The sequence below is a fragment of the Tamandua tetradactyla genome, chromosome 4, assembly GCF_023851605.1.
Source record: "Tamandua tetradactyla isolate mTamTet1 chromosome 4, mTamTet1.pri, whole genome shotgun sequence".
NCBI classification, from domain to species: domain Eukaryota; kingdom Metazoa; phylum Chordata; class Mammalia; order Pilosa; family Myrmecophagidae; genus Tamandua; species Tamandua tetradactyla.
Genome location: NC_135330.1, coordinates 163,592,071 through 163,599,103, shown reverse-complemented (window position 1 = coordinate 163,599,103; position 7,033 = coordinate 163,592,071).

The following is a 7,033-nucleotide window of genomic DNA, read 5'->3' as shown; positions in this document are numbered from 1 at the left end:
ATGGGGTGGGAGGTGGGGCATCCCATAGTAAAGTAATTAATGTTACAATGTTCATGGTGGGTTGGAGCAATGCACCCCACAAAAAACATGTCCTTAATTTTAATCCATTCCTGTGGGTGTGAATCCATTGTAAACAGGACCTTTTGATGAAGTTACTTTAGCTAAGGTGTGCCCCACCTAAGTCAGGATGGGTCTTACTCTCACAACTGGAGGCGTTATAGTGAAGACCACAGAGAGAAAGAAGGGATGGGAGCAGCCAGAAGCTGGAAGCTGGTGGAATCCAGAAGAGAAGGGAGAAGCACGTGTACCTCCATGTGATAGAAAAGCCAAGGTCAAAGGAACGCCAGCAGCCAGCAGCCAGCACCAGAATGACACAGTCTACTGAGAGAAAGCATCACCTTGCTGATGCCTCTATTTTGGATTTCTACTAGCCTTAAAACTGCAAGCCAAGAAATTCCCATTGTTGAAGAAAACCCATTGTTTTAGCAGCTTGGAGACTAAAACACCGAGATATACGTCGTTATTGATTGTGTTAATATTCCTAAATCATGATTCCTGCCACCCAAAATCCAAACCAGAAGAAATGACCATTTAAACAACAAATAATATTTTCCAAAAAGAATCAATAAAATATAGGGATGGAAGGAAGTCTCCTTCAGTTTTTTAGTACTAAAAGTGTATTTTCAATATTATAAGACTTTAACACAATTCACTGGATATAAGGGAAGAAAGAGAGAAACGAACCTAAACCTGCATTTTTTGTCATGTTGTGACACATATAAGACTATTTGTCACTATAGCAAAGAAGTTTTGCATTTATTCTATTTACACATACAGTCATAAGTCAGTGCTTACAAAGTTGCTGCTTTGCATGAATTTTCAGATTGAGAAAATACAAACTTAATGGGCTCAGCTTCTTGACATTCCACCTCCTTTTTTGGTGAAAGGGTTACTTTAAAAATCAACAGTTAAAAAATAAATTGGCTCAGGCACTTTTAGAGCAAAGATCAGAAAAAAAAATGTTGCTGTTTCTTTTTCCTTTGAGGCTAGCATATAATTCAATATTTTAAAATTGAAAAATATGCTGCCTCTTAGACCACACAGAAATCGTGACCTTTGGAAAACTTAGAAAACCATTTTTAAAAATGTAAGCGTGCAATATAGGAATGAATGTGCACTCAAAATATGTTCTACATGAAAACCATCAGAATTTCCAGCATTATCACCTATTAAGGGTTAAGGTTTCGTATTAGATTTATAAGGTCAGAGCTCCAAGCACTGAGTTGAAGATCATCTTCAGGGCAGTACCTAATAGTTCGAAAATTTGTAGTTTTTGAGAGGACAGTTCAGATGATTCTAAAGCACCTATTACAGTCATTGGGAGAAGTGACGTGTGTGTGTAAAATATACTAAATACTGTTATGTAGCTTTCAACAAAATGAAATGCTTTTTAAAAATTACCTGAACCGTGGTCACCCATTTTGCCTAGCACAGTGCCTGGTGCTCAATAAATATTTAATGACAAACCAGCCTTAGTTAAATGCTGATGAAAAAACAAAACAAAACAAACAAAAACAAGCCTAGAGAGATGTAATACTTTCGTGCAAGTGGAAATCCATAGCAAATGAAACAGTTTTGGTTTGGGGCTCTGACCATCAATTAAGCTAAGATATTTTTTGCCTAAGTCTCGAGTCTAGCTGAGTACAGCACGAAGTTGCCCTCCCGGCTTCCTAAAACAGTTACTGCCCTGAAATAGCAACCAACAGCTCATGTCCAGAATTTCAATACAAGAGCTGCGTGCAGGATAGAATTTCAACCTCAGTTTTTGGCCGCCGCGGCTGATCTTTGCGCATTCCACCTCGGGACGCCTCCGGGAGAGTCCCGGCTGTGTGTAGCCTTTCCTTAAGTTACCGTGAATTACAGCGACAGGGCGTCTCAAACGTGGCTGAAATGACTTCCTTGCTTAGGAGCTCCCGGTTATCTTTCATTTCTCCCACTCTCCCTTCCCCTCCACAGGGAGGTGACATACTGAGATGGAAATTCGAGGGTGATTATCTGGGGTCCGTGAATCCAGAACCAGCAAAGCTGATGTCTGGACGACGCCTGTCTGCAGGCAGCGGAGCGAGCGCTCGGGGCGCTTGAGCTGGGGTGGGAGACTGAAGGCCAGTCTCCGGAGAGATCCCAGAGCCGCCCTTCGGGCCCACCGCGGCGGCCGCACGAGCAGCCGGGAGCTCGGGGCTGAGGCGGAAGGGGCGGCGGAGGGAAATACGCGAGCAAAATAACCAAAAGCCTGGGGGGTGAAAATCCGGGCCAGCGCGCTCGGGCCTGGTTCAGGGCGTTCCCGTTGGGGCCCCCACGTCTCCCCAGGGCCAGGCGCAACCTCCCCCGCCCTGAGACTCGAAGCTTTAACTCGCTCCCCGCTCCTCTCTTCCCTTCTGGGGAGATCCCCAAAGGTCCCTTCCCCGGCCCGCGCCCACGACGCCCCTAACCCGCGTGAGGGGCACCGCGGCGCAGGGGCCAGGACAGAAAGGGGAGTCCGGGACCGTTCTTAGATCCTCCAGAGGGACTGGGGAGGAGTTGGAGATGGGGAAAGCGGGCCTGCTAAGTCGCCTGCGCTCCTCTGGAGCGAGGAAGCGTCGGAAAGAAAGGAATGCCTCTCTGCCCGGCGTCCCCACCCTTCGGGACCCGCCCGGCTGGCGGGCTTCGATCGCCCCCAGGGAAGGCCGCGGGTGGGGAGGGCGCCCTCGCCGCGACCCTTTGGAGGCAGGGGCCTGGGTGGGGCTGCAGATAAGGCCGTGGGACCGGCCCGCGCTCGGCCCTGGGAGCTACCATCGGCGGCCGCGCAGGACAAGGCGGGGCGCGGCGGCGAGCGGCCCCCCGGTGCTCTTAGGACCGGGGAATTAAGAGCGCCCCGCGGGGTCTTCCCCGCTGCCCTACACTTTGTGGGGCGGGAGGAGGAGAAGCGCAGGGTCACCAGTCTGGAGGGCTCCATTTGCAGAGGGCGGCCGCGTGCGAAGCGTCCCGACTCTCGGCGGTGCAGCCCCTCCCGGCTCACGCACACCAGGCCGAGCTGCCATCCAAACGCGGGCGCCTGCCCCTCTCTTTCTCCTCCTTCTCTATTGCTCTAGTGGGTGATGGGAGAGAGTGGCCGAGCTGCCCCAAACACACCCTCGTGGAGTCCTCAGGGTCTGGTATGAGCAGGGAGAGAGACCTGTTGAAAACTCTTAAAGCCAACTTGAAAGACAATCAAATTTCAGGAGTAAAACCCACTCTCCAATATGATATTTCGAAGTGTCAGGAACGCTGCATTGCAGTATGATTGCTGCGCCCTTAAATGGGCCAATAATTTCCAGCTCTCTCCCACAAATTCCTCCAACCGGGGATTTCAATGTAAAGCAATTCAAATAAGTAAAAACCACTTCATTGCTGTTCGAAAATCCACATGCATTTATTCTGCCTAAAATTTGATATAGGACATTTTTTTTTTGTATTCCCATTTATCGCTTGCCAAGAAATAATTAAGAATAGGCGCTCGAAGATTAATTTTAAATAAAAAATCTTCTCAAATGAAAATGTCAGGTCATAAAAATTCCTTTTAAATCATAACAGCATATAAATCTTTGAAATTAACCATGTAATTACAATGTCTATCAACTTTTACCTTGAGCTTTGAGCCTCTCTTTTTAATCTTCCATTCTTTTTTAATGAATAGCTATTTTGAAATTAAAAAGTACTGTTCATTACACATGCCCCACTATAATAGGGTTTTTATCATATTTGCTCTATGTAAAAATACTTGCTACTTTGTAATTATTCACACGCCGATCCTTCCCTATATTGAGTAGAAAATAAAAAATGAAATAGAAGTCAAAGGTGCTTTAGAGCTGAATGATTTACACAATTCATTAAGGACGGTGATTTTTCAGTTAGCATCAGATTAAATGGTTACTTACTCTCAAATAGCCCTTGGGGAGTTGAATTGCTGGGTAGCAAACAGATTAAAGTTTGCATTGAAAGAAAAATTGAATTCAGAGGTAATCAATAGCATAATAGGGGCAGTGAGTGGTGCCTGCTGCCTGAAATGAAATTACCATATTTTTAATCTTAATTTTCCACTCTGTTTATCTGACAGTGTGGATGTGCAATCCAAACAGATAATGAGAGAGTGGGATATTGACACTGCTGTCCTCTGGAGTGCTTGTTTTCAGTGATTAAATGCTGTGATCTGTGATTACTTTGTGCAGGGATGTCGGTGCTGCTGGCCAGAACTGTGGGAGGGGCACTCACTCAGCAGCTGGAGCTCCCGAGTCTCCCAGGTCCTAATGTCTGAAATTCATTTTCTACCGGCAATATTGAAAAATAAAGATGACCTATTTATGTATATACTTCGGCCACACAAATGACAATAATTAATTCCATTATTATTGTTGTCCTGAATCAAAAACGTTTAATTAGATCAATAATGTAGTGAACCCTTTCTGTAAGCTCTGTATCAATGAGCCAACAAACTTGCTTCTTACAGGAACATGTGAGTTATAAAAAGCAGTACATTGGGAAACTTTGAAGGGAAAGTGTATTCACATTAGAGAAGCAGCAGAGAGAAGAAAACTGAAGACCTTATGAAAGCAATCCAGTCCCAATGGCTGCATTTTATAATCAATTGTGATGATATTCTAAAAGGCAAATAGGCTTCTTTGGAAATTAGAAGAAAGTACTTTTATACGTTTAATCAAATTTATATCCTGAGACAGATAACAAAGATTATTACAGAAGTTTTAAAGCTATATAGATCCTATATTCTCAACATCCAATATCTTTTGATATTGAAATGCAATGTAGTGGTTAAAGTATAGTTCTGGTGAATACCCCATTTTGAAAGCATTGTCCCATTTTGCCATGAGGATATTTGTAGTGCTCCACACTAGACAGCATATTATGGATGCATCATTTGAATTTGAATTCACTAATCCTGCTGTGGGAATAGATTTACAATAGATGATGGCTATCTCCATCTATACCAACAACCTGCAATGTACAACTTACTTTTGCTTCCACTGTGTAGAGTCTGCATGCGTTTGGAGAATTCAGTAATTATGCATAGTTAATTAATTTATCCTCCCTGTATACATATGTGGACCCAAATAAGACATGAAGCGAAAAAGTAAAGGGCAGTGCTGGCTGCCTGAAAATGGATACATGATATTTATTACTCCATATTGGAGGGTAGTGATCATAACAAGTGATGGAGCCATGCCTCATTCAGTCATTCCTTAGCCTCAGCTAGATGCATTAGTCCACCCTTCAAATCACTCGCTTCAGTCCCTGATACCTATATAACTTTATTTTTTCTCAATCATTTCTGACATACTCAACTCTCTTGTATAGGAAAAGGTGAATACTCAGAAATGAAGAGTACAAAATAATCATGAAAAAGTCAAGTGAGCTTGATGACCGGGTATGAACTCAAGTTTGCTAACTTCTTGAGTGGTATCCCTCACGAAGCCCCCAGGTTCTCCAGAGAACAAAATGGGTGAAATTAGAAAGTTTTAATAAATTAGTGTTTCAACCCTTGAATGTCCAAGGCAACTTTACTCCTGTAACACATATATACTGGGTAAGGAAACTGGGGAGGCATATATGCTCATAAATATTGACTGATATGTCAATATTTTGTATTTTGTATTTTAAGTATAGACTAAAAATTTTTTTCCATGTGCTATATAAATCAGTGATGAGGATTCACAACTCAGTTTTACCCCTGCTTAAGATATGCTAAATAGTATGTTATTTTGGAAATTGCTCTAAAGAAAAGTGACATTAGATCCAAACAATACATGACACCAATAAATTTATACGGTAGTGCTGGAATGAGCTTAAAATTTTGCTTAGAGTCTGCAAAAATTAACAAAACCATGTATCAGGCAGATAACAGAGTTTGTGCTGATTCTTTCACATACAGTTTTAGTGCCATTTTGACAATGTATTTAGTATTCAGAAAAATCCATAAACTTGAGTATAAACGGCATATAGTCATGTCGTCACTACAACAAACTCATCCAATTTTTTATAGCTTATATTGTGTTCTTTACATTTTTTATCAGTACTCACATGCTCATTCTTACAGCAGTAGAATATGGCTGATAAATATCCATTGACATGGAAAGCAGTCAAAGTGTTATTTGAACTTTTTCCCCTATCTCCTGACTGCCTCTATAATACAACTGAAACCTAGGTTTTCTAAGGATACAAAAGCTTCCCTCTACCCCTATACCTGCAGTCACCATTCGAAGTTTATTGAGCTTTAGAGCACACAAAGAGAGTAAGAAAATCCAAACCAGTCCCTTTCCTTTCACTTTCTAAATCCTGACATGGTCCATCACCTTTTAAAAATAGTGAGCTGGCCTTCTCCAAAAAGGAGAAAGGAAACAAAATCTAACGGAAAACAATAGAAGAAAGATAATCTAATCTTTAAATAAGGAGACATGTTACTGAAAGCTTAAGAAGGTTGAGTTTCACACTGATGTCACCTTCTTCTGAAAAACCTGAGCCCTCCAGGAGGTGAAGAGGAAAATATTAATGCTATTAATCCATTGTCCCCGAATTCTCCCTAAGTAGACGGGATTTGAGGGGAGGCTGTAGGTCACAAGAAGTGAGGTTTTCACAGAGAACAAATGGTTTGCTCCTGATTGGCATTTAGTGCGTTCACCCATTAACAAGCCAGTCCTGGGAAAACCTCAGTGTTCCAATGAAACGGCCAGGAAGGAGTAGCTATTAAATTCCTCCAGGTGACCCAAGCTTTCCTCCAGTGCTAGTCTCTTATGGCCCAGGGATGAAAGCAAATGTATTTAAACACAGACTCTAGAAATGAGAGTCCTTTGGGGGACACCACTAGGTTGGGTAATGGTTAATGCACATTTTGTGTTAAGGAAGCAAACCCCAAAAGGGTTTCCAAAAGGAATGGTGGCTCCACCAAACCCAGCAAGCAGCATCAAATACTTTTGATTTTTTTTTTTTTCACCTCTAGATGCCAGAG